The sequence below is a fragment of the Oryctolagus cuniculus genome, chromosome 10 (genome assembly GCF_964237555.1).
Source record: "Oryctolagus cuniculus chromosome 10, mOryCun1.1, whole genome shotgun sequence".
NCBI classification, from domain to species: domain Eukaryota; kingdom Metazoa; phylum Chordata; class Mammalia; order Lagomorpha; family Leporidae; genus Oryctolagus; species Oryctolagus cuniculus.
In genome coordinates, this window is record NC_091441.1 from 45,326,822 (window position 1) to 45,347,813 (window position 20,992).

General features: G+C 42.4%; 1 protein-coding gene and 1 pseudogene across 7 annotated transcripts in view; both read left to right on the plus strand.

Annotated features, from left to right (window-relative positions):
* The window catches only part of GAREM1 (GRB2 associated regulator of MAPK1 subtype 1), a 247,930-nt gene that overhangs the window by 166,643 nt on the left and 60,295 nt on the right, over positions 1-20,992 (plus strand). The gene's annotated exons all lie outside the window — the stretch shown is intronic.
* LOC127492552 (small nucleolar RNA SNORA70) lies at positions 16,525-16,651 on the plus strand (annotated as a pseudogene).

The window sequence follows — 20,992 nt, forward strand, 5'->3', positions numbered from 1 at the left end:
TGGGAATCGGAGAGGGAAAGGGAGGAAGGGTAAGTGCCACTATGTTCCTAAAATGGCATAAAGGAAATATATGAAACTTGTATAACTTAAATAAAGTATATTTTAAAAAGAGTAGGCTCAATTTCCACCTATTAGAATTTGTATTCCTAGCTCAAGAAGTGCTATAAGTTACTCAAGAATTCTTCTGGGGCAGGGGCAGGTATTGGCTTAGCAGTTAAGATGGCTGTCTCCCATATCAAAGTGCCTAGGGTTGGCTCCCAGTTCTAGCTCCTGACTTCAGCTTCCTACAAATGCAGGCCATGGGAGACAGCAGGTGATAGCTCAAGTAATTTGGGTTCCTGTCATCCACATGGGAGACCTGGTTTGAGCTTCTGGATCCCAGGCTGCTCCCAGCATTTGGGTGCTAACCAGCAGATCAGAGCTCCTCTATCCCCTGGAGTGGAGTCTGCTGTGTGTGAATGATTCCTCTCACTATCACTCTCAAATTAAAAATAATTAGGTTTCTTTGAAAGGCAGAGACACTCAGAGAGAGAAAATTGATCCTCCATCCATTGGTCCACTCCACAAATGGCTGCAATAGCTGGGGCTGGGCCAGGCCGAAGCCATGAGCCAGGGGCCTCCTCCTGGTCTCCCACGTGAGTGTAGGGGCCAAAGCACCTGGGTCATCCTCTACTTCCCTCCCAGGCACACCAGCTAGGAGTTGGATCAGAAGTGGAGCAGCCAGGACTCAAACCAGTGCCCATATGGGATGCTGGCACCATGGATAAAGAATTAACCTACTATACCACACCCCTTAAAATAAATATTTAAAAATAAAAATAAAAATTTAAATAACTCTTGCAATTGTGACTTGAGTGCTGAACACGGCAAGGCCTGGTAGAGCTTTGCTCTTCTCAGATGACACCTTCTCCTTGAAACCTGGCTTCTGACGTCATACTGACTTGTCATCATCAGACCATGGTCTCATCCATGTCTGCTCCCTGACCTTCTGCATCACTGGACACTGTGGAAACCGTCTTTGGAACTTGTCCTCCTGCTCTTCATAACATTCTGTTCTCCTGGACTTCCTCCATTTTCTGTGTTCCTTCTCTGTCTTGTTTGGTTCATCCCTGCTATTTGACCTTAAGACTCAGTGCCTATTCTTCCTCTGTCTCCTTGCCTGCCCTTCCTCTTCTTAATAACTCTGTCTCCTCTTTTCCATCCTTCCAGAAAACCCAGTTCTCAAGCTTCCACTGTGCCCTCTTAGAGTCTGACACGTTAATCTTGATTTCTCCCATTCCAAAGTTCAGCAGCCTACTGATCTCAAACTCAGCTTCCCTAAAGAAAAGATTCTTCTCTTCCCTACACTGGACCCTTTTCTGCTATGTTTAGTTTTTCATTATCATTTCTGTTGTTGACTGAGGCTACTGTGTTGGCCACTGACACTTTTTCTCCATTGTACCAGCGGTTTTAATATTTTTTTTTAAAGTTTATTTGAAAGAGTGACAAAAATCTTCCATCCAGTGGTTTACTCCCCATAAGTCTACAACAGCTGGGGCTGGGCCAGGCCAAAGCCAGGAGTGAGGACCTCCATTCGGATCTTCCATATGAGTGACAGTGACCCGAGTACTTGAACCGTCATCTGCTGCCTCCCAGGGTGCTCATTAGCAGGAAGCTGGAGTGGAAGTCAGGTTGGACTCAAACTCGGGCACTGCTGTGCAGGACGCAGGCATTGCCAGCAGTGACTTAACCCACTGTGCCAACACCCACCAGTGCCAGTGTTTTCAGGAAAGTACCTAGTCAGGCTTCCAGGGCATACATATGAGAGGCCAGCATCAACAGCTTAGAATCGACAGGCTGTGTCTAAGAAGCAGTAAGTGCCAAGCCTTGCACTAAATGCTTTTCTAGATTACTCCACCCAGCCCTCCCCAGCATCCTCGCAGATGGTGAATAGGAGGAACCATACTCCACCCAGGCACAGGAAGGAGCATCACTTTAGCCTCTTCCTCTCTCACCATCACAGGATTGTGTCTGTTAGCATAGAAGAGGTGAATGGATTATAAATTGTCTGGAGGGACAACCCCCTTGCAGAATTTGTTGTTGGGGACTTGAATCCCCTTCCCTTCTCCTCTTCCTCTTTTGGATTGGTAAGGCTTTGTTCTAATGTGCCTTCCTTTGGGATATGCCTTTGGCTCTGCCCAGTGAAAGAGTAAAAAGACAAGGCTTGGTGGTGGCTTTCTACTGGGCTTAAAAAAAAAAAAAAAAAAAAAAAGGAAGAAAGTATTGTGCTCTCATGAGCTTGGTTCTGAAGTCCTGCAACCAGTACTCATTCATTCAGCAGTTATGGAGAGGCACCCTGGGTAACATTCCAAAGATCCAGCCCAACTCCAGTTCTCACAGATGACTGGGAGAAATATACTTTATTCCACTAGTTTTACAGTTAGGATCCAATTAAAATTGGGATAAATGGCAGATAGAAGCAGTCATCGGTTGGGGTAGTTAGCAGTGCATCTCTGGACTTTCTACCTGAGGGGTCATAAGTGCATTGTGGCTGATGGACAAGGTGCATACTGGGGGGAGGGTACAAGAGGACTATCTAGGGCAGCAGTTTGTCCCTGTCAGTCATCTGCTCACCACAGCTCAGTAGATTGAGTCCAGATTCCTTCAGTTTTCCCACCTGTCACATTTGCCCTTCCAACCCATGGCTCTGCCTGAACTCAGATACTCTAACTACCTCCAACTTCGTTCTCATCACTCTTCGTCTTCCACCCTCTCTGCATATCCCAAGCCCCAGCCCACCTCCAGGCCTTCCCTAATTTCCCTGTTTTTTCTCTGTCCTAACAGTACCACTGTGTACTCTCCCTCTTCTAGGTATTGGTGGCAGGTGCTCTAAAAGTGAGGAACAAACCAGCAGTCTCAGTGTCACTTGGGAACTTCTTAGAAATGCAGTCTCAACTGTGCTCTGTGCCTTCTAAATCAGAGAGTCAGTGGATAGTCCAGCAATGTTTTTTCAAGCCTTCCAGAGGGTTCTTATGCACACTAATATTTGAGAACCACTAATTTATACAACTCCTTCAGAATTTAATTGTATTGCTTTCATAATTCATGTATAGCATTTTGACTCCACAATGAGATCTTAAGTCCACTCTTTGGCCAACCGGAACTCACTATGGAAAGCTATTCCAATCGATTTTAACCTCCTTCCATGACTAATAAATTTCGTCTGGATCTGCTGAGGAATGTATGGTGAATGTAGAGAAATGTTAAATTCTTCACAATCTCGGAAACAAGTTGAGAAGTTCTCATTGGTTCTAGAGAATGCCATATAACATAGGAGGAGCATAACTCCAAAAGTGGTCTTTCTATTTTTTAACATAGAGGATAAATGTTCTTGAGATATTAGATTATTGCTACTGCCAAAATACATGATAGTAGAATTAAACAGGGAAAAACCCTCCATAATTGTCTGTATGACATCAGTTTATTGGAAATGATGAAATGGAAGGAGGAAAGGGGGTTTTCTTGGGTGAGCTTGCTACATCGTGAGGTTTAGGAGATATGTGGATCAGAATATATCTCTGGTAGGGGAAGGCCAATGTGGAATTTGTAAGAGGGTGCTGGAAAGACAGTTGTTTTAAGATATAATATTTTAATTTATTGATCAAATGCAATGCTTGGCTGTGAGACATTCAAAAGATTTCCTCTTTACCGCCCCCCCCATTCCTCTTTCCTTTCTGATTAAATAAATTAAAAATACTAGTCTGTTCTTTCCAAAAAACAAAAGTGTGGGAAAAGATCTTATTTTATTCATCCTTATAGTACATTTCCTCCCAGCTTCTCATATGCAACCTTTAAATGTGTTTGTTGTGTTTTTTTTTTTCCTTTGGATCTGATTTTGCAAAATCATAACGGTTTATATACAACTCTTATCTCTTATTTCTTCAAATTCAACATTTTATTTCTTTTTCTGCATTACCTAGGGATCCACTGTTGTTTCAGAATCTCTTCTTGTGTTCAGGTAGTCTCCTGGGGTGGACAGCAACAATGATGCACCTGTGAACATCCTCATGTGTGCCCCCTGAAGTTCTGTGTGAAGGTTTCTTGGAACTTAGACCCAAGAGTTCACATGATGGGTGCTGTAGGAATATGAACAGCTAGTATGACTGATGGTGCCAGATCACTCTCTAGTATGGTTGCCTGTTACATTCCCCCATAATCCAGTAGGATTCCTCACCTGTATCAGGAATTTACCATTTTACAGTCTTAACAGGTGTGAAATAGTAGCTCTTGATTTGCAGAAGTACTAGCTCTTTTTTTTTTTAAGATTTATTTATTTGAAAGGCAGAGTTAGAGAGAGAGGTAGAGACAGAGAGGTCTTCATCTGCTGGTTCACTCCCCAAATGGCTGCAACGACTGGGGCTGGGCCAGGCTGAAGCCAGAAGCTTCTTCTGGGTCTCCCACATGGGTGCAGGAGTCCAAGCACTTGGGCCATCCTCTGCTGCTTTCCCATGCACATTAGCAGGGAGCTGGATCAGAAATGACAGCAGCCAGGACTTAAACCGGCATCCATATGGAATGCCGCACTGCAGGCCAGGGCTTTAACCCACTGTGCCACGGTGCCAGCCCCAGAAGCAACAGCTCTTGACTGCACATATTTAAGTTTTGAGCGTCTCTTCACATGCTCACTAACCTGTAGAATAGGCTCCTTACTAAATTACCTGTTTGTGTTCTTTGCCCATAAGTGTGTTGATGGTGGAGTCTTTCTTGGTGAAATCTAGGACTTCACTGAATATTTCCACTGTCAATCACTTTTGGTTTTAAGTTTTGCAAGCATCTTATGTTCTGTCACCTCTCTGTCAACTTTTCCCATAGTGTCCTTCATCAAACAAAAATCCTTCATTTAATGTAGTCATGGTTTTGCCCTATAGTCTTTGGTTGCAAAGCCCTTCCCTGTTCTAAGGTGGTATCAGGCAGGAACTAGTTTTAGTTTTTCTCCATATACTGAGCCAGTTTCACAAACACCAAAGGCTGTGGTGATAGCTTTATATTATAAAGAGTATGCCTCCTGTTTCTCTTTTTCTTCGTTCCACAAAAATGTCTTTATGCATTGAAATGACTGGAAACATTGAATAATAAGTAATATCTCAATGACTGGTAAGAATTTTGCACTCATGAAAATGATTTCAACATGGTTTTAACCCAGTATTGGAAAGTTTCAGCTGGACTATGGGTAGGTATCAGAGTATAACTGCTGAAAGAAGCCGTGAGTATTACTTGACATTGCCTGTTCTTCCTGTCTAGTGTTGAACATACTCACCAGCATACATTAAGGTCTCATACTAGTATAACCTAGATGATTCAGTTTATCATCTGTCTAATCATTTCAGATTTAATAATTACTTATAGGATATATAAAGCAAATATAACTACCCTAATCATAAAAATCATATGGAAACATTCAAACCTGTATGTGAAGAAAGAGAAAGAAACACAGAGTTTTCCAAGTATTTTTCTGCCTGGTAATCTCAGAGTGCCTTGGAATAGCCTTAACACTTTTTGCACTGCACTGCCTTGAATAGAGTCATAAATAAATTACATTACTTTGACTAATAGTTAATGAAAAAATATAGTTCTATCCTTATTTTTTCCCTAGTTGGAACACTCACTTTTTTGTTAACTGAATATATAAGGTGCTGGTAGGAACCTTGATAGTAGGGGTCTGACCTTCTTGGCTGATTCATATGAAAGATTTTTTTAAAGGATTTTTTTTTATTTATTTGACAAGTGTGGGGAGCAACTCAGACTAGACTAAGTTACTGGAATTAAGACTTATTCTATGCATCTGCTCTCCCACAATATGGCGCTGAGAAGGGAGAAACAGCTTCTACACAGCTGCCTCCAGTTCAACCAATAAACTGTAGGACCTACTCCTGATTGGAGGAGAGCAGCGTACTCGGCGTGTGGGTAGCAGAGTTGGGATTGGTGGAAGAGGACTATAAAGGAGGAGAGAGACAACATGCACCGGGAACATCTAAGGGGAACATCTATCTGAAGGAATACCTGTGCAGCCCCCGAGAGAGCCGGCCGGCGGTGTGCCACTCTCCTGCGGAAGTGGGGAAAGTGGCTAGGGGGAACCGCCCTTCCACGGAGGTGGAAGGGACGGTAGCCAACCCGGGAAGAACCAGCAGCAAACCCGGGGAGGGCCGAGCAGACAGAAGAACAGCGCAGGGTCCTGTGTCGTTCCTCCATGAAGACGGGGAGCGACAGACAAGTAGAGTTATAGACAGAGAGAGAGAGAGAAAGGTCTTCCTTCCGTTGGTTCACTCCCCAAATGGCCGCTACGGCTGGCGCTGTGCCTATCCGAAGCCAGGAACCAGATACTTCCTCCCTGTCTCCCATGTGGGTGCAGGGCCCAAGCACTTGGGCCATCCTTCACTGCCTTCCCGGGCCACAGCAGAGAGCTGGACTGGAAGAGGAGCAACCAGGACTAGAACCCAGCTCTCATATGGGATGCCAGTGAAACAGGCAGAGGATTAACCAAGTGAGCCACTGTGCCAGCCCCTCACATGAAAGATTTTATGTTACCTTTTGCCATTGTACCCTAGTCCTTGATGATAGCTTCAGCTGATAAGTACGACCTGTGAGTGTAGCTAGAGATCCAGCTTCATAGTCTGTTACATTCATTTCTTTAGAAAGCTTGGAAAGCTGGTTAAGGCATATCCTAGAGCTTAGAAAGCACTGAAACCAAACCTGTGTCAAGACTCCTGCTGGACACATGTTCCTCAAAGATGCTCTCTCAACATATATAAAGCTAGGACAGGCATATTTAAGAGAAGGAACATCACCTACACAGTTCATCAGCTCTTCAACAAGACAGAGAAAAGGCCAACTTCCTGCACTAGCAAATGGGGTCTCCTCTTCACACACTCTGCCAAAACGTGGAGTCTGGTCAAAAGGTCTAGATGTTGTGATCATTTGTTCATGTGGTTATTTTTCTTTTGAAGGAAAATGTACCCTGTGTGAACAAAAACTTTTAGATATTCAACGCGGTTTTCTAGTTTTAGATTTTTACATTCACTAAGTATAAAATCTTAATTTATGTCAAGCATTGTGTTCACATTTTGTGGAAACCAGGTGAGCCATCTTCTAGCAGATGCTGTGCTTCTGATATGTTTTGATAGTTTATATTTGATTTAAGCTTCAGCTCTTATTTTTAATTCTCTTAATTCAGCATGTTGCCCTTCACTGTGCATTTTATGTACATGGTCTCATTTAATCCCTGCAATCCCCATTTTATATGTGAGGAAGCTGAAACCCAGAGAAATGTCCTTGTCCCCACATCACATACCTATTCAGGGGCAAGGCTGAGGTTCAATCCCAGATCTGCCCATTCTAAAGTTAGGCTTTTGTCCACTGCTCACACGACCTCCTATTCCTGTGAGTTAAACTAAGTAGCATCTCACTAAGTGAGGATGTGTTCATATTTACACAAAAGTATTTCAATACCACATTGTGCATTTCCTACCAAAAACACAGACCTATGTGGCCTGTTATAGTGTAGGTGTTACAGTAAAATTGTAAACAAAGCCCTAACTCACCAGCATTCTAGTCATTCTTTCCTAGTCATACATATTAGCTTGTGTCCAGTTTTATGAATTGGAATTCTGTGTGTCTTGATTCTTGTTTGTTTCATTAAATGTTGTAAGTTCTTAAATGCTATCAATTCTAGTATCTCTGTCACTTTAAATGTTTTGATCCTTCTTTTTGAAGAAAGTTTTAAGAAATGACAAACCTTACAAATGAAAAAACTTAGTTCAGTATCAGAACACATCATTGCCAACTCAGTCATTATTGTACTTGTAAATTTCTGCCAGTGATTTCTGTGAATTGGAAGCCTGATGTTACATCAGAATGAGAGCATTTTGCTTTGCAAGGTACCTCTGCTCCCTGACAGTCTCTGCTCTCTAAAAGTACTTTTCCTCTCCAGCCTTGTTTATCCCATCACACGTCCCTGCCAGAAGCAGCCCTGTTTACATAACTGCCCCTGTCGGCCAGAGTATTTTACTGAACACCATCCTACACTTGCACCACAGCCTGTTTAACATGGAACAGGGTCAAAACCTGAAAGGCACTAGAGAATGCTCAATAAGCTAGAATGGTGCCGAATAAAAGTAGAGGCATTTGGAGGAAAAGGAGGTATTGGAGCAAAAACCGGGGGCATTTTGTCAGCGCAGACTGAATGAAACAAGGGAGAATAGTTCTTTTGTGAGGTGGTGGGAGGGAAAGCCACTCGCTGGTTTGGGAGTAGGACAAAGGTATGTGTTTGCGCGCCTGTTTGAAAGCATGCTCTTTGATTAAACACTTGGCAAAAATGAGGTTGCAGCAGCATGGCTATTTGCTTCTCCATTTTTTAATGAAAAAATTTGGTGAGAAAGAGCAGCTATGTGTAACATAGAGCCTTTTTAATTTGCTGGGGTTTTCATTTCTACCGCAGTGTTGATGGATTCCTAACAAATGTAGGACTCCAGTCTCTGTCATTGTGGTTACAAATATGTTAGAATAATTCTATTTTAAGTGCGAAGCATTTTAATTGAAATTGTCCTTTACCTGAGCAGTGGGTTTAGAAGGCAGCTTGTTTCCTGATCTCTGTCTCTCCCAGGTCTGGAGTCTCTGGCCAGGTGACAGTGAACCACCCTATATAACTTCTGCATTTCTCTCTGCTCTCTTCTTCCCATACACCCGACTACCAGTTGTGTCATTTCTCTATGTCAACTTTAGAATACTTGCTTATGTCTCACATTCTGGAGAGTTTTTTCTAGGGTTCATTTAAGAAGGAGCTAACACCTTCTCCTCAGTATGAAAATCAGAGGAATAGCATGATTACACTCTATTTCATTGATGACAAGTGTGTCTTCATCCCACATACTTGAGCCCTTATCATGTGCCACTTACTGTGTTAAGCCCTTTGTATATGTTTGGGCATTCTGATAACTGATGTGGGGAATTACTGCCTTGTAGAATTCGGAAGCAATCAGAAGTGTAGAACAACTTGACCAAAGTTTCATGGTAGAAGTAAAAGCCAGAATTTGAAATCTAGAAGTGTGTGCACTAATTAGTTTGCAAGATGTGGAAGCAAAATGATACTCAAGGAGTATTTGTCAAATATAAATCTTTAACGAATTGCCTTTCTTTTTTTAATTGAGACTTTAATGTTTAGAGCAATTTTAAGCTCACAGCAAAATTGAGAGTAAGGTACAGAAATTTCCTGATAGCCTCTTCCCCTACTCTTGCACAGCCTTCCCTTCTGTCAGCTTCGCCCAGCAGAGTGATACATTTGTTGCCATTGTTGAACCTACATTGATGCTTCCTTACCATCCAAACCTGATACAGTTTATATCAGAGTTCACTCTTGGTATTCTTCATTCTGTGGGTTTGGACAAATTGGGTTTGGACAAACTTGCACCCACCATTACAATATCATGCAGAGTAATTTCACTGCCTGGAAAACCTCTGTGTTCTACCTCTTCATTCCCTAATCCTCTTTTACCCTCAGCAACCACTAATCATTTTGCTGTTTGCTTATTTTGCCTTTTCCAGAATGTCATGTAATTGGAATCATAAAGTGTGTAGCCTTTAAAGGTTGGCATCTTTCACTTATGCAATTAAGTTTTCTCCATGGCTGGATTGCCTTGCTGTTTGTAGCTCAAAAATTTGGTGAAAATATATCCCTAACCTTTACATAAATGCAATGGAGAACCTGTATAGTATGTTCTTATTTTGAATCTTTGCTAGGTTTCAGTGCAGTAAGCCATGGTGGGTGTTAAAAGCTGGGCTCTCCAGGCCAGTGCTGTGGCGTAATGGCTAAGCCTCTGCCTGCAGCATTATGGGCACCAGTTCAAGCCCCAGCTGCTCCACTTCCGATCCAGCTCTCTGCTACGGCCTGGGAAAACAGTAGAAGATGGCCCAAGTGCTTGGATCCGTGCACCCACATGGGAGACCAGAAGAAGCTCCTGGCTCCTGGCTTCTGGTAGGCCCAAGTCCTGCCGTGGGGCCATTTGGGGAGTGAACCAGTGGATGGAAGACCTTTCTCTCTATCTCTCCCTCTCTCGGTAACACTACTTCTCAGATAAATAAATCTTTAAAAAAAAAAAAAAACACCCTGAACACCTGGGCTCTCCTCCCACTCCTGTTCCACAACACTGTGTTTGCTCTACTGAGCACCTTTAAGGAACCATTTGTGTCTCTGTCCATGGCGTTATAATCACTTCAGGTTTGGCACAGAGGTTAAAAATGAAACCTCTTATAATCAAGGCACTTTTTTTTCCTAATGAAAACCAAGCTTGAACAGCTGCTTGTGTTGCTGCCTCTCCTCTGTGGTCCCGCTGGTGTGTGGGAGTTTACTGTTGGGCTGTGGAAAAGGGAGCAGATAAGAAGCCAAGCACAGGGTCATGTTTCAATAGAGCGGTAATGGTGGAAATGTTAGCCTCCCTCACTGTTTTTTCCTCATACTCCCCACATTCTGGATGTGCAGTTTGGCTTTCTTTTTCTTTCTTTTTTTTTTTTTTTTTCCTCTCCTTTTTAAAAATTTCCTCCTTAACTAATTCCATAAGGCATGGAAGAGAAGTGTATATCCTAAGAACCAGAGTACTGAAAACCGCTAGGCTTCAGCATGGACTCTGCATGGCATGTCGTCTGCCTCGTTTGTAGTCCGTTTTGTCCATTGGCGTTGGTGTGGTCTCCCTGCCCTTTGCTGGGTTGGAATCTGAATGTCTGTGTGATGGATTTTTCTTTTGTTGACTTCTGTGCTCCACCCCTTTTTCACTAGTCTCTGTTTCCATAACTCCCCCTCTCCTCATTCTCTTTTCTCCCTGCTCCGTGTTTTTTTATTCACTTTCGCTTTCCCCTTCACATTTCATAGTATGTGACTTCCAGTTCTCCAAATTAAAGGTTAACTTTTGCCACTCTTAATTTATTTTGCTAAATAGATTATTTTCTATTCCTCCAAAAGGACCCTGCCTCAAATAAAACTGTTTTTTATATATATTTTGGAGCCATGATTTTTTAAATGATTTATTTATCTATTTGAAAGGCAGAGTTAGAGAGAAAGAGAAGGAGACACAGAGAGAGAGAGAGAAAACTTCCATATGCTGGTTCACTCCCTGAATGGATGCGATGGCCAGGACTGGGCCAGGCCAGAGCCAGGAGCTTCTTCTGGGACTCCAACGTGGGTGCAAAGGCCGAAACACTGCAGCCATCCTCTGCTGCTTTCCCAGGCATATTAGCAGGGAGCATGATCTGAAATGGAGTAGCCAGGACTCAGAGCACTGTAGGCCACAGCTTTAACTCACTGTGCCACAGCGCTGGCCACATCGAACCATGTTTGTTTGTTTTTCCCATTTTTGAGGGTATGCTTTTGATCCTTAATAGAAGGAGTTGCTGGAGTGTCAGGCATTGTACAAGGGCACTGAGTTCTCCCTCCACAGATTGGTGTGCATTCGCAGCATTCCTAGTGCCTCCGTGGACCTTCCATGCCTCAGGCACGCTGAGTGCCAGTTAACTGAAGATGTGCTTCATCATCTGACCAGTTGCCAGGATCATTCTCGGGATTACGTGAAATAATCTGGATAGTCCTTCAAACTCTATCAAAAAATGAATTCCTTGCATATATTACTAGTACATGACTCTTCTTCCTACTTTCTTTTGACTTTTTTTTTAAGAATAGACTTGGCACAGCCAGCTCCTCACCCTACTGATTTTATCCTAAGAAGGACATTGGTAGATTTTGGACGCAGTATAATAAAGGTGGATTTGGGGTCAGAACACAACTTGCAATCCTGGATTTGCTACCAGTGCACCCTCACCAAAACATCTTCCTTATTAAACTCTGCAGATTTCAGTTTCTTCATCAGTAAAAACTCTGAGACTCCCAGTGCACCTCTGTGGGTTGTTGAATGGGTTCATGTCAAATGACATTAACCGTGCTGCACAGAGTCACCTTGAGATGACTCTTGTCCATAGGTCAGGCTCCTTCTCTTCCATGTGGTCTTTCCAAAACTGACAGAGTCTCTTTCATCAGAAGTTGGTGATCTGCTATGGTGTTCTCTCATCTAATTCTCTGTCAAAGCTAGCATTGAATACATCCTAGCCTTCAGAGTCAGGATGCACCATCCTTTGTAACCTTTTTTCTTTTTTAGGTTGAATACATTTGTCAGACCAGTAGAAGCAGGATGAGCTTGGGTACACCCAGGCAGAGGAACACTATCAACAGTGTAGGTCTTAAAAGAGCTCTCTTATTATTATGAACTTAGTGGGACTTGGCTCCCGAAGCCCATGCAGATGTTTAAACCCAGGTCTTACCTGAATGGTTAATGGCTTAAAGATGAAGACTAATTATGGCCTCTCAGAGGTGGACTTGGTGGGAAATTTTTAGGTCATTGAGGGCTTGCCCCTCCAAAGATAGTTCTCAAGAGGGGTTAGTTATATAAGCTGAGTGTGCTTCCTCTGTGTCTCTCTGCTTCCTGGCTCACCATGATGGCTTCCCCACACCTGTTCCACCACTGCCAGCCTCCACCAGAGGCCAGACTAATGGGCTGCCCCATCCTGACCTGTGAATTCAGCTATAAGCCAGGGTAAACCTTTCCCTTCCCAAGAAGTTCCTCTCAGCTATTTTAGCTAATGAAAAGGTGACTAATTACTTTGTAGTGTTACACTAAAAGCAGTAAATAGAAGCCTTCCACTTCAGGTCCATGGTTTCAAATTGGAGTAGAATGAAGTGTTCTGGGAGCCTGTACTTCCCACCTGAATTTCTGGAACATTTCTTAATCAGCATTCACACAGTTGCATACAGCATCAGCTAGATCATTGATTTTATATGTCCTTAATCGAGCCACATTTATGCCCTACTCTTTCTCAGAAATGCAGAACAATCCTTGGCCGACATGAGATTTTTTTTTTATCTGAATCAATTGTTTAAAATTGGGTGCATTTACAAAAAAAAAAAAAAGAAAAGAAAAGGAAAAAAGAGATTTCCTGCTTTTGAGAATCAGTCACATTCTCCACCTTTTTAATCAGTTTTACCAATTTTCAGTAGTTTTCTGATCCCATGAATATTTGAATTTCAGGCTATGAAAAATATATATATTTCTCCTTCTCTTCAAATAAGTTTTATTAAGTTTCTAATATGGATTCAAACTCTGTAAAAAAAGAAGCAGAAGAGATGATTTCTGCTGTCAGGAATGGACTAAGGATTAACTAAGAAAATGATGCAAAAGCAGGGGGAACCAGTAGGGAACAATTAAGCATTAAATTCTGACAATAAATATAATTGTTGCCATGAGCTGAAGTTATCAGGGAAAGATTCCTGGGTGATGTTGGATTTGAGCTGATGCCTCAATTCATACCTTCATTTAACTGCCATTTGTTAAGTGCCTACTATGTATCTTGCACAGTATTGGACATTGAGAGTAACCCATACATTCCCTTCCCTATTTTGTTTAAAGTGTTTACTGTTTAGTTTGTGACTGTAGACATGTAAATGAATAAGGACAATAAAATATTACACATACTTGGATAAAAAAAAAGTACATAAGATAATAAAATGATTAAATTAGTTCAGTCAATACACCTGGGATAAGAACTGTTTTTTTTTTTTATTAATAGATATGTGATGAGTAATTATTTTGTAGAGGAGGTGATTAAGTGGTTATTTTCAAAGATGGGCCAAACCTAGCAATAGAGAATAGGTTTCCGGATCTTGAGTTCAGTATGAGAAGAGGCATAGTTCCCTCTGGGTGGATCTAGATTGTTTCCAAGATAATTGAATGGGTGATGAGAGGAAGATGACAGCAGGATCCTGGAGAGTCTGTGTACACATCTCCTGTAAACCTGCTCTTCCCCAAATCTACATTGACCCTTCTTCACCCTAGAGTGGGACCTATAGGATTTAGTCAGCAGACTCCCATGCATTTTAATTTCCAGTTAGGTTCCTCCAGTGGATAGATAGCCCCCGCAGGAGATGGACAGGAAAAGAGTGAGGTCAAAGTCATTATTCTCTGTTGGCTTCTTTCCTGAAAAGATCACTTGGGGCCAGCTGCATCCCCCTCGTCTCAGAGCCACAGTATTTACTCAGCTTTCTTCTTCCAGTAACTGTTCCCTCCTCTTGTTCCCTCAGGCCAGTGGTGGCATTTTCTTTTCTAGTACTATCCCCATGCTATCACTGTGGTTCCCTGAAGCCCACTCCTACCATTACCAGTAATACATCATAAATAAATCCTGTTCAGATTAACCTAAATTGAAATATGATTAGATTCTAGTTTTAAGCAGTGTTGTAAAGGGTGCTTTCCTGAAGTAAAAGTCTAGAGCAAGGTCGCCAGCTAGGAAAGCTGGCAGAAATGATGATGTTGGGGATATGCAATAGCAGTGCAGATGGAAAGGAATGAGTTGACACAGGGAATTAAATGTAGTTGGGACTGACAGGAGCAATGAAAGATTAGGGAAAGGAGAGAGTCAAGGTTGGCCACCTGGGTTTCTGGTTCGGGTGGATGCTTAATTCAAGAAGTAAAAAGGTGGCATGGGCGTTGTGAAGCTGCTGCTTGGGTCACACACATCCCATATCTGAGTTCCTGGGATGCAGTCCCATCGCCCCCTCCCAGTCCAGCTTCCTGGTAATACACCTGGGAGCCAACAGTGATGGCTCAAGTCTTTGAGTCCTTGCCATCCATGTTAGAGAGCCAGATGGGGTTCCAAGCTCCTGGCCTTGGCCTGGCCCAGCCCCAGCTGTTGTGGGCTGAATCAGTGGATCAAAGATCTCTCTCTCTCTTTCCCTCTCTCTCTCTCTCTCTTCATTTTTCCAATGCATAAACATAAATAAACATTTTTAGAACAAGAATACCAAAAATGATGAGTTTAGTTGTGCATATGTTAATTTTGAGATCATTGCTGGAGAGCCTCTGGAGATGGGTAGCAGATACTGGGTAGATCAAGGGGACATCGGGAGAGATCTGACTTGAGAAGAAGATTGGTGTGTTGTCAGCTTGTCCTTGCAGCCAGGATCATAGATCAGGCACCCCAGGAGAATTGGGAGTGTGAGAAAAGAAGTAGGGTAAGAAAGGAAGATAGTTTTACACAAAACTTACAAAACCATTGAAAGGTTCCATAGTTTTGCACAGATTGGGAAAAGAACATGAGCAAAGGCAGAGGAGAAAATGAGTGTTGATTGCACAGATGGTGGGGAAATCTTTGCATAAGCTGAGTGGAACCAGATCAAGGGGGGGCCATAAAAGCCCAGGCAGAGGAGCCTGGACTCTCGGTGACTAGAGATTAAGACTACTAGGTTTATTTGTTTGTTCATTTATTCTACAAGCATTTATGGAACACTCACATTGTTGAGTGAGATGGATTTGGTTTAGGGTTTTTTTTTTTTTTTTTTTTTTTTTTTAAGGTAAATAAGATGATGACGGAAGGATGGAAGGGCAGAGATGGAAATGGGCCTGAAACCTGAAGCAGTAATCTCTTGATAGAGTAATGGGGACCACAACCAGGATAGTAGCAATAAATGCTGAGGGGAAAGAGATTTCAAGAACAGAAAGGGCAACACCTAGGGAAAAAATGAGCATAGACAGAAAATAAAGGCACTTCCAAGATTCCCATCATTACGTGTTAGCAACTATGTTCAAATCTGAGAGCTTTCAAGTTTGTATCATGTTTACAACAAATTTGCTTACCAAAAATTCTGATCATCCTAGGTAAGTAACTAGCCAAGTAGATATAATGAAAAATGTAATTTTCCCATTTTCAAAAAATAGGGAAGATATTTGCATGTTATATATAGTAGCTTTATTGGTTAGAAAACACATTGCAGAATGATTCAGTTTTGAATCTGAATAGGTCTAGTTAAGTTCAAGGACAGAGTTTCAGAACTGGAACTAAAGGTTTGACCCTGTGTTTTATAAAATCTTGTATAGAGAAGTAAATACAAATCCCCACTGATGATTTATGATGAAGGTCATTATTTTTTGACTGATGGTTTCTCTTTGTTCTTTGGCTAAGTTCCTGTTCTCTGTGGTTACTTAATGTTTGGAGCCTTTGTGCTGAGACTTGTTCTCTGCCTTTGTTGAGGATTTGTTTCCCCCCAACTCCACTTCCATTTTCTTCTTCCTCGCCCCCCAAATCATAAGTAGGCACATAGGGTATCAGATTGTAGAACAGGGAGTACCATGTCATAGTATTTCAAGTTTGGCTTTTCACTTCTTAAAAAAAAAAAAGTATTTATTTATTTGAAAGGCAGTTACACAGACAGAGAAGGAGAGAAAAAATCTATTCGCTGGTCCACTCCCCAAATAGCTGCAACTGCCAGGACTGTGCCAAGCTGAAGCCAGGCACTTTGTCTGAGTCTCCCACATAAGTGCAAAGGCCCAAGCATTTAGGCCATCATAACCCTCTGTGCCACAATGCCTGGTCCTGGCTTTTCACTTTTAACACTTTACAATTAGCACAAATTTCAAAGATTCATAATAGAATTCACAGAATATGAAATGTTCATTACTCATGAAAACAATGGCATCCTTTTCCTCATGGAGGCCCAAGGTACAGTGACCTGCCAATAGCAGACTCCTTGGTAGTGCACACAGCCTGTTGCTTGTAGAGGCTGCCCTACGGGACCTTGAAGATAACCCTTTCTAGTCGATCCCTATGTCTCTGACGACGCCAAGCTGTTCCCATCCTAGGCTTAGGTGGGTTTAAGGGGCACCTTTGGAAACTCCCCAGGGCACAGTGGCCATAGTTCATATTGACCAGCTGACCATGTCCATCCACACCAAGCTGCAGAACAAGGAGCATGTGATTGAGGCCCTCTGGAGTGCCAAAATCAAGTTCCCTGGCCACAGAAGATCTACATCTCAAAGAAGTAGGGCTTTGCTAAATTTAATGTGGATTAATTTGAAGACAGGGTGGCTGAAAAACAGCTCATCCCAGATGGCTGTGAACTCAGACATATTCCCTGTCCTGGTGTCCTGGACAAGTGGTGGGCTGTGCACCCATGAAGCCTTCCACTACTGCCCCCGCTCTTAATTCTGCCACACAATAATTAATAATTATACCCTTTATAATGAGAAAAACAGAAAATCCCAGTGAAATATCACTTTCTACCACTCAGATTGGCAGTGATAATTTGTAAAAATTTGACCACAAACTATTAGGAAAAGCATGAGGAAACGCCATCTGTGGGAGTCTAAGTAGACATCAGCATACACTGCGCTTGACAGTATGTATCCAGAACAAAATGCACCTCCCCTTTGACCTGGTTCTGCAGTTAGGCATTTTGCCATGAATGTCCTTGGATTAAAAGTGTAGTCTTTGGTGCAGGAATATTAACTTCAACATCACTATGGCTGAAAAAGATTAAAATGACTCCGAATGTCCATCCACAAGGGACTGATAAGTTAGTTATGGTATGTGCTTGTGGTGGAATATTATGCAGCTCTTAAGAGTGAGACAGGTTTACATGCAATGATGAAATAGCTGTATAAAACACTACTACTTGTTTTGAAAAGAATGGCATTTTGTGTGGAGATAGATGATCAGATAACACCTCTGGACGTGTGTACAAGGTAATGATAGCAGCTACCTCCCCACAGAGATGGTAGGATAAGACAAAGAGTGAAACTGTTTACCCTATACCCTCTAGTACTATTAAAATGTTGTAATGGGACCAGTGCTGTGATGTAGTGTGTAAAGCCACCATCTACACTGCCGGCATTCCATTTGGGCATCAGTTCAAGTCCTGGTTGTTCCACTTCCAATCCAGCTCCCTGCTAATGCACCTGGGAAAGCAGTGGAAGATGGCCCAAGTGCTTGGGCCCCTGTAACCTTGTTGGGGACCCACATGAAACTCCTGGCTCCTGGCTTCAACCTGGCCAGCCCTGGCCATTGTGGCCATTTGGGGAGTGAAACAATGGTTAGAAGACCTCTCTCCCCGACCCCCTTGCTTCTTCCTCTCCCTCTCTGTAACTCTTTCTAAAAAAATAAATTTTTCAGCAGAATGTTGGTAATCACATATATTAAGAAATTTTTTAAACTTTTTTTATGAAAAAGCAAACTAGGTAGCATTCGCAGATATGAAAGGTTTAGCTAAATGAGTTGTCACATATTGTTGGTGGAAGTGAACATTTCCATAAACTTTCACAAAGGCAATGTATTTGTTGCTGCTGTTCAAATTAACAAAGTGCATATCTTTTACCTGGAAATACTGCTAGTGCATTTCAGTCCTGTAGCGATAGAGACGCTAGTCTGCACACAGGCATCAGATAAAAATACAAGTGTTTTTGATGTTAGATCTTAATTTCTGCCCAGGTTTATCTATATCTCAAAAAATGGCAGCTAGTTTGCTGTTCGTGTCAATTGATAATTGAAGTGCTTCACATATAGAAATGGCTTAATGCTTCTAAGGTCTAGTTTTTGAGCCACTTAAAATGCATGTTGAGGCTGGTGTTTGACCTAGCGCTTTAAGACTCTTGCATCACACCTTGGAGCACCTGGGTTTGAGTCCTGGCTCCACTCCTGAGTTTAGCTTCCTGCTAATGCACACCCTGAGAGGCAACAATGATAGCTTAAGTAGTAGAATCCTTGCCACCCACATGGGAGACCTGGATTGAGTTCCTGACTCCTAGATTCAGCCTGCCCCAACCTTAGATGTTGCAGACATTTGAAGAGTGAACCAGCAGATGGGAGCATTTTCCCTCTTGTTCTCCCCTCCCCCCAAAATAATTCATTAATTAAACATATGTTGTATCTTTTGCTTTTAAAATTAATTATCCATTTAATTTGTACAATTGAGTTAAAACCATCAAACTTAACGTCAGTGGCCTATGTCTAGAAGGGTAAGAGAAGATAAGTTCATTCATTCAGTAAGCACCTACTTTACTCCACCTCCCTTCACAGCATCTTCAACATTCCAGGATTCCCTTTTCTTCATCTTTTTGCTCACTTTAGACATTTGCCAGGTGCTTGGGTATTCTGGTGCCATTTTGGTTGTTCTTGCTTGGTTTCCTATCTTACCACTTGGAATGATTTTCTGCAGCGTTTTTCTGCCCTGGCAATGAAGGAGATGCCAGAATGTTATTATGCACTTGAGTTATGGGCCCACAAATGGATACTGCAGGCCTGGGTTCTCAATGCATTTCTTTTTATTTACACACATAAAGTAGGCCACTGTGATAAAGGGAGGTGAACAGTAAAACTTGGGCTGTAAAAGAGGATTTAGCACAAGCCATGCCCCTTGCCAGCAGTGGTGGGGACCAGCGAGGCACAAATCACAAGGAGCCCCACCTTTGCCAATGACAAGGATGGATCTCCACTGGCCACTGGACGTAACTTCTCAGGCAGTGGCAAATTCAGTGGACCTGAATTCCACCACCTCCAGCTCACCCTGTCATTTCCATGCATCTCAGTTTTGTTGCTCTCGCGTCTTCATTAGCAAAATCTGTTGCTGTTTTGTTTCTGACAAGGGATCTTCCTCTCTAAGTACAGGAGAGTGTGTTGTGGTAGAATGGGGCTCCTTTACCCTTGAACAGGTGCTGGAAACATAGATTTGGAAGGAACAATTTGGAGCCCCTTAGCTGAGCTAAGTGCTTACCCATTGCCTGGTAAATTACTGCAGTGATCTCAAGGGACATGCAAAAAAAGTGGATATTTTCTGGATGGCAGTTCTTTTTTTTAATCTACATTAATGATGAGACAATTAGAAATACATCATGAAATCCAGCCTCGATCTTTTCCTGTCAGACATTCTTAAATGTATTTAAACTGTAATGGGTGAGCCTGGCCTTGTCGCTGATCAGTTCCTGGGAGTTTCAGGGACCGGCAGAAGGAACAGCTCTCACGACGGCAGACGTTTTTATGAAATCATCAAAGCTGTTGAAGGACAATGCAGCTTCCTCCCTCTCCAAGAACAGAGTCTGACAGTAACATCCCAGAACAGATGTTTCCACAATCTCCACATGTTTTTTATTTGGTGGCACAAAAGACTCTGTTACTTGTGAAATGGTCTATTAAAAAATTAGTTCCTCCATGTGGGGGTTGTGGGAATATGTGTTATGTAAATTGATTTCACTTTTGGCAGAGGACTGGCTCTTAACTCTAGATTTTCTCCAGGCTTTGACTCTGACAAGTTGGGGATTCTGGGCCATAGCAGTTACAGAAAACGTGGTGACACAATAGCCCAGCATCATTGCCAGAGTACTCAAAGTTGACTAATCTGAGAATGTCACACACTTTTATAAAAGAGTAGAAGCTAAGTGACGGTTCATAGAGATTTGGTCTTGCCAAGCATAGTGAGAAAATGTAAGCACTGGTATTTTCTGGTTATTTGCACCACTCTCCTAATACAAGTTATCTTCTAGATTGGATCCTTATTGATTGTAGACTCCCATTTAAAGGAAAACAGAAAAAATAAGTAAAGGAAAGCATGAACAACAGGATGTGGTGGCAGGTACCTCCTAAGAGACCCCAGTGCAGTGTTTACGACTGGTCGTTTACATTTCTCACGTCCTGTCTTTCTATTCCTTCCTGTAGGACAGACATGGGTAGACCATGGCCTGAGGTCAGGTATGACCTGCTTGTTTTTGTAAATAAAGCTCAGTTGGAACACAGCTGCTCCCGTTCATTTCTGTGTTGTCTCTGGCCGCCTGAGTAGTTGCAGTAGAGACCATTTATCCCATGAAGCCTAAAATATTTAGAGAACAAGTTTGCCAATCCCATGCAAAAAGAAGTCACATGTGTACTGTGACCCATGTTCAGATGTGATGTTATGTTGTGCACTGGTGGTGTCAGCAGTGGCCGCAGCAAAAGAATTTGGCTCCATGTCTTGCACCGTTTTGCTGGTGGAGCCCACCAGTAGGCCAGAAGGCAGAACTTAGCAGACTCTGAGTCTGTAGATGGTGGATGTAAAATGTACAGTAGGTATCTGAAACAAGTGCATCCCAGCAGTCCCGCCATCACTGGGTATCCATCACTTGTC